We start from the raw sequence: 7,026 nt of genomic DNA, 5'->3' as shown, positions 1-7,026 counted from the left end.
CTGGCCACCTGTACCACAGGACCCACCCACCAACTTTACATCCTCAGATGTGCATAGACGATTTAGAAACGGTTCTGAATGGGTAAGAAGATACGGCTGGGAGTGGAACAGAAGACTTATTGGAGTGGTGAAAAGGGCTCTCTGGCTCTGAGTTAGAGGCCTGCCATCTATTTCTGATTTGGCCATAGGTTTGCTGGGTGGCCCCAAGTTCCCTGCCCTGTTTGGGCCTCAGATTCCTTGTTCTTTTTTTTGTTGTTTTTTTTCAATTAAAAATTTTTTTAATGTTTATTTATTTTTGAGATATAGAGACAGAACATGAGTGGGGGAGGGGCAGAGAGAAAGAGGGAAACACAGAATCTGAAACAGGCTCCAGGCTCTGAGCTGTCAGCACAGAGCTCCACGGGGGTGGTTCAAACTTGGGAACGGTGAGATCTTGACCTTGGCTGAAGTCATTTAATTGACTGAGCCACCCAGGGGCCCCTTTAATTTTTTTTTAATGTTTATTTTTGAGAAAGAGAGACAGAGCGCAAGCGGAGGAGGGGCAGAGAGAGAGAGGGAGACAGAATCTGAAGCAGGCTCCATGCTCTGAGGTGTCAGGACAGAGCCTGAGATCATGACCTGAACTGAGGTCAGACGCTTAACCGACTGAGCCCCAGATTCCTCTTTGAAATAAGAGTGCTGATCTCGGGGCGCCTGGGTGGCTTAGTCGGTTAAACGTCCGACTTTCGCTTAGGTCATGATCTCGCGGTTCGTGGGTTTGAGCCCCGCGTCGGGCTCTGTGCTGACTGCCAGCTCAGAGCCTGGAGCCTGTTTCAGTCTGTGACTCCCTCTCTCTGACCCTCCCCTGCTCACGCTGTCTCTCTCTGTCTCCTAGAAATAAATAAAACATTTAAAAAAAAAAAGAGTGCTGATCTCATATTAGAGGTCTTTACGGTTCCTATTTGTCTTACTAAACTTTATGAAAACTCTCTTCTGACCAAAGTCCTCTTTTGATTTCCAGCTCTGTACAGTACATGGTTGGGGAGCCTTCTAGAAACAAGCTTCTAATGTTGGTCATTGCTAAACAGAGAACAGTGCCTTCTTTTATTTTTTAATATTTATTTTGAGAGAGCAAGCGAGCATGTGCATGCATGCACGAGCCTGGGATGGGTAGAGAGAGACATGGAGAGAGAGAATCCCAAGCTCTGTGCTGACAGTGCTGAGCCCAGTGCAGGGCTCGATCCCGCGAACTGTGAGATCATGACCTGAGCTGAAAGCAAGAGCCTGACGCTCAACTGACTGAGCCACCCAGATGCCTCAGGGCAGTGCCTTCTTATACCAAAATAATTGGACCCAGTTCTTCCCCTCACCACCTCCCAGAGCTGCCGCCTTTCTCCTAGAGGAGACCTATCTGCACCTCTCCGATCGCCCCCAGACCAGAGATGACAGCCTAAGGGTGCTGCCTGGTTTTAGAGCCACAAGGGAGGCCCTTGAACCTCTGCTGCTTCTTTTAAGATGAGTGACCTACGGGTGCTTATGTGAAGGAGGCCGGACACTTAGCCTCTTTGAGCCTCAGTTTCCTCACCTGTAAAAATAGGGATACACATCCACAAGGCCATGGAGTCTGCTCAGGTCTTTGGGTTGTCTATGTGCGAGGGCACCACATTTAAGGGTGTGGCATCCTTGTCACAGCCATGTTTGTTTATTGAGAGCATAAGGGTGGGTGTGGGGTCCTAGAGAGGCAGGTGCGAATCCCTCCATCCACACTTTTGAGCAAGAGAGTCCGCACGTGCCTGCCGGCACACACGCCTGCACTCAGCTGCCTTCTCTGCTCCCCTACCTGGGCACCCTCCAAGGGAGTTTCCTTCGCTCATCCAGAGCTCAAATCCTAAGCCCTAATATTTCCTTGGTTCTGAAGCTGTGGGTGTGCGGTGGGACCGAGTGTGTGTGCGCTGCCCTAGCTCTGTGGCCCTGGCTTCAGGAGGGTGGGGCGAGTGGGTGACCGTGGGGTGCACTCATGTACACAGCCAGGGTTGGGGGTGCCCAGTGGGGTGTTGGCAAGGTTTTCTGGGCAGAACTACCCAGGTTGTCAATAATATATCAATTCACGTTTTTTAAAATGTTATTTTTTTAAATGTTTGTTTATTTTTGAGAGAGAGAGAGAGAGAGTGCCGACAGCTAGAGCCTGATGCGGGGCTCGAACTCACCAACCGTGAGATCATGACCTGAGCCGAAGTCAGATACTCAGCCAACTGAGCCACCCAGGCACCCCGACATTTTTTTTTTTAGCTTGAAGAAGGGGATTGTAGGCCAGTGGTGACTCTCAGGGCCCATTCACTCAGTAAGTATTCTTTTTTTTTTTTTTTAAATATTTTTATTTCTACGAGAGGGAGAGAGAGACAGCGTGAGCAGGGGAGGGTCAGAGAGAGAGGGAGTCACAGACTGAAACAGGCTCCAGGCTCTGAGCTGGCAGTCAGCACAGAGCCCGACGCGGGGCTCGAACCCACGAACCGCGAGATCATGACCTAAGCGAAAGTCGGACGCTTAACCGACTAAGCCACCCAGGCGCCCCTCAGTAAGTATTCTTTTAAGGACCATGTAGTTCTGCTCTCCTACGGTGTCAGCATCGTCCTCTGCTGACCTCCACAGACCCGCTCAGGCCAGACGGTGTGATGGACGTGGGAGGGCTCTGAACACTGGAAACCCACACGTGTAAATTACACTTCTACCAGGGATGATGGGAGCAGTGTGTTCCTGGGGTTTCAGGGTAACATCTCATTGGCTGAGATAGTCACGGGTGGAGGGTAGGGTGGAGAAAGACCATGGCTACTGGCTATCCAAAGATGAGAGGGGCGCCCGGGTGGCTCAGTCGGTTGAGCGTCCGACTTCAACTCAGGTCATCATCTTGCGTCTCATGAGTTTGAGCCCCATGTTGGACTCTGTGCAGACAGCTTAGAGCCTGGAGCCTGCTTCGGATTCTGTGTCTCCCTTCCTCTCTTCCCCTTCCCCGCTCATGCTCTGTCTCTCTCTCTCAAAAATTAAGACATTTTTTAAAAATGTGAGAAACCTCTCAGCCGCCCTCTTCGACATCAGACCCATGTTGGAGGCCAGTGGCCTGCGAATAGGAGCCCTCTCTCCTGTGGTGGCTGTTACCATAGAAGGGGCAGCATGGAGGAGGTGAGGGGGCTGGAGATGCCCTTCGAGGACCCATCCCAGCTGGCTTTTCTTTGCCCCGCCCACTGGCCCCTTCCGTTTCCCATTCTCCTTCTCTTCTGCTTGACGCCTTCGTCACCATCACCTGCCCTCTCTCAGTCCCTGATGAGGATGCCTCACGTGTTCTCCAAAGTCCTGCACGGCCCAGATTTGGGAGGTCTTACACTCAGAAGGCTGAGGAAGGGGCTGGGCTGGTCTCCCCAAGGTCCTTCCTCAGAGTTGCACCAAGCTGTCCATGCACCGAAGCCTCACCTCGTGTCTTGCTTTAGGCAGTGTGACAGTGTGTGGAAAGACTGTGTGTCTAAGGGGACATTTCAAAACTTGAATGACTTTGAAATGCACCACGTGCTCTCAAGTGGCAGTAAATGATTAAAAAAACTTTTTTTTAAAAATATTTTTATTTATTTCTAGGAGAGAGAGAGAGCGAGAGCGAGAGCGAGCAGGGGAGAGTCAGAGAGAGACGGAGATACAGACTCTGAAACGGGCTCCAGGCTCTGAGCTGGCAGTCAGCACAGAGCCCGACGCGGGGCTCGAACCCACGAACCGCGAGATCATGACCTAAGCGAAAGTCGGACGCTTAACCGACTAAGCCACCCAGGCGCCCCTAAAAAAACTTTTTTAATGTTTATTTAATTTTGAGTTAGAGGAAGAGCATGAATGGGGGAGGGGCAGAGAGAGAGGGAGACACAGAATCCGAAGCAGGCTTCAGGCTCTGAGCTGTCAGCACAGAGCCCGGCGTGGAGCTCGAACCCACGAACCGTGAGATCATGACCCGAGCCGAAGTCAGACGCTTAACCTACTGAGCCACCCAGGCGCCTGCAGTACGTTTTTCTTTCACAAAAATTCATTTCTAAATCTGTCAGGGTCCCTACAGGAAACAAAAATTCACTTGAAGGTAGTTCAACCATAGAGGCTTAGAGAAAGGGGGCTATTCAAGGAACAGTGAGAGGGGGCGATGGGAACAGGGACAGCAGGAAGCTGACTGCCCAGGGGCCTGAAGGAGTCTGGGGAAGACATGATGTCCCTTGGAACCCAGTGTGAGCTAGAGGCAGAGGAGGGTTCACCGGCGGGAGCTATATCCACAAAGGACCATAGCGTCTGCCAGAAAGTGCTGGCCATGGGGAACAGGAAGAAACCATCTTTCCTCCTGAGAGTGCCTCTCCCTGGAGGGCAAGTGAGTGTAGATGTTGCGGGTGAAGGGACCAGCCTCCTGGAGGCAGAGGAGCAGGGGGAAGGGCTCCGAAGGGGGAGGAGATACAGGTAGGGGATAACCAGGCCCGTGACCCAATGCTCTCATTTTTCTGTTAGGTTTGAATTTTCTACAGGTTTTCTGTAAGTTTCAATTTTTTTTGTATTGTGAGATTTCTGAAACTAGCTCTCATCACATGGGATGCATTTGATCACAAGTACTATGACAATTTTTGTTTTAAACACATTTAGGGGCGCCTGGGGGGGGGGGGCTCAGTCGGTTAAGCGTCCAGCTTCGGCTCAGGTCATGATCTTGGGTTTCGTGAATTCGAGCTCTGCGTCGGGCTCTGTGCTGACAGCTCAGAGCTTGGAGCCTGCTTAGGATTCTGTGTTTTCCGCTCTCTCTGCCCCTCCCCTGCTTGCTCTCTCTTTCTCTCTCTCTCAAAAGATAGACTTTATTAAAACAATTTTTTTAAACACATTTAGACTTGGGAGGTGCTTCTATGAAAGTTCTGTTAAGAATACTTTTGTTTTCTGGGGCGCCTGGGTGGCTTAGTCGGTTAAGCGTCCGACTTTTGCTTAGGTCATGATCTCGCGGTTCGTGGGTTCGAGCCCCGCATCGGGCTCTGTGCTGACTGCCAGCTCAGAGCCTGGAGCCTATTTCGGAGTCTGTGATTCCCTCTCTCTCTGACCCTCCCCTGCTCACGCTGTCTCTCTCTCTCTCCTAGAAATAAGTAAAACATTAAAAAAAAATTAAAAAAAAAAAGAATACTTTTGTTTCCTCTCTTCAAATGTCACTCATACATTAAAAATTTTTTCCTTGGGGAAACACAAGTCTTATCATGAATTTTTGCAAATAGCCAAAAGGCCCGGCAGATACTCCAGGGTTCCCAGGACAGAGCCTGGAAAGGAGTACTGGCCTGAGAGTCAACGGGATTAGCCGTGACCTTGGGCAAATTAAAATTCCTCTCGCAGCCTCGCTTTCTTCATTTAACATGGATCAGGCACGCCGTTGCCAGTTCCAATAGTTTATGATCCTTTCAGAAGTAAGGTTAATTACGCGGATGGAACTGTTAGGGGTCAAATGCAAGGTGTGGTTCTAATATAGTGCAACTAAGTTTCCTGTGTGGTTGGCGGGTTGGGTCAAATGTTTGGAGCAACAGCAGCATTAGTGAATTACTATCAAGTCTCCAGTGTCCCACCAGGACTTAGTGTGTTGCTAGTATGCACGTCTCTCATCTATGCCAAGTCCCGCCTCAGCCCCGCTATTGCACATTAGCTGTGACATGAATAGTATCTGGGAGGTGCAGCTGAGCATGTAACTGACGTTCCTTTATTTGTTGGTTCAGGGGTTTTTATTTATTTATTTATTTAACTTAAAAAAATATTTTTAGTTTTAAGTCATCTCTACCCCCAATGCAGGGCTCAAACCCATGACCCTGAGATCAGCCATCGCATGCTCCTCCAGCTGAGCCAGTCAGGCGCCCCCGAGGTCCCTTCTTTTCTTTTTTAGAGTATATTTATTTTGTTTTTGATTACTTTTAACATTTATTTATTGAGAAACAGAGAGAGAGCATGAGCATGGGAGGGGCAGAGAGAGGGGGAGACACAGAATCTGAAGGAGGCTTCAGGCTCTGAGCTGTAGCACAGAGCCCGACGTGGGGCTCGAACCCACAAGCGGTGAGATCATGACCTGAGCTGAAGTCGGACGCTCATCCGACTGAGCCACCCAGGCTCCCCAGAGTGTATTTATTTTGAATTTAAACCTACAGAGACCTTGGAAGAGCGATCCATGGAATAATCCATATGCTTTTCACTTAGATTTTTACTGATGTCTCTTTAGGTACAGGTTATCATTATCGTCAGTTTTGCTGGATCAGTTGAGAGTAAATTGCAGAGACCATGACCCTTTACTCCCAAATGACTTAGCATCACAGACATCCTCTTTAATAGCGCAATACAGTAAGCAGATTCGGAAAACGTAACATGGGTAAAATATTCTTATCTGACATACAGCCCATTTTTAAGTTTTAGGAATTGCCCAGTAATTAGGGCGCCTGGGTGGCTTAGTCGGTTAAGCGTCTGACTTTCGCTTGGGTCATGATCTCGCGGTTCGTGGGTTCGAGCCCCACGTCGGGCTCTGTGCTGACTGCCAGCTCAGAGCCTGGAGCCTATTTCAGAGTCTGTGTCTCCTTCTCTCTCTGATCCTCCCCTGCTCACGCTCTCTCTCTCTCCTAGAAATAAATAAAAATATATATATAAAAAAAAAAGGAATTGCCCAGTAATTGTCTTTTGCCAAGGTCTTTATTCCCATGTTGGCTTCACCCCATGTCCACGATCCCAGCTGACATTCAGTTCTCATGGTCTCTTCCATCTGGTTTCTTCTGGAACAGGTCTCTGCTTTTCATTGTTCTTCACGACACTGATTTAAAAAAAAAAAGTTTTCATAATTTTTTTAACTTTTAAGTTATTCTTAAGAGAGAGCCAGAGAGAGAGAGAGAGAGAGAGTAAGCAGGGGCAAGGCAGAGACAGAGGGATAGAGAGAGAATCCCAAGCAGGCTCCGCACTGTCAGTGCAGAGCCTGATTATGCTCCAACTCACAAACCGTGAGCCCATGACCTGAGCCGAAACCAAGAGTCAGATGCT

At 49.2% G+C, this 7,026-nt stretch overlaps 1 protein-coding gene across 1 annotated transcript in view; it reads left to right on the top strand.

Moving 5' to 3' along the window:
• AHNAK (AHNAK nucleoprotein) overlaps positions 1 to 7,026 on the top strand; it is a 100,510-nt gene that overhangs the window by 36,297 nt on the left and 57,187 nt on the right. The window lies entirely within an intron of this gene.

This window comes from Crocuta crocuta, unplaced genomic scaffold (assembly GCF_008692635.1).
Source record: "Crocuta crocuta isolate KB4526 unplaced genomic scaffold, BGI_CrCroc_1.0 scaffold53, whole genome shotgun sequence".
In the NCBI taxonomy this organism is placed as follows: Eukaryota; Metazoa; Chordata; class Mammalia; order Carnivora; family Hyaenidae; genus Crocuta; species Crocuta crocuta.
This window is presented reverse-complemented; position numbering and strand designations above follow the sequence as displayed.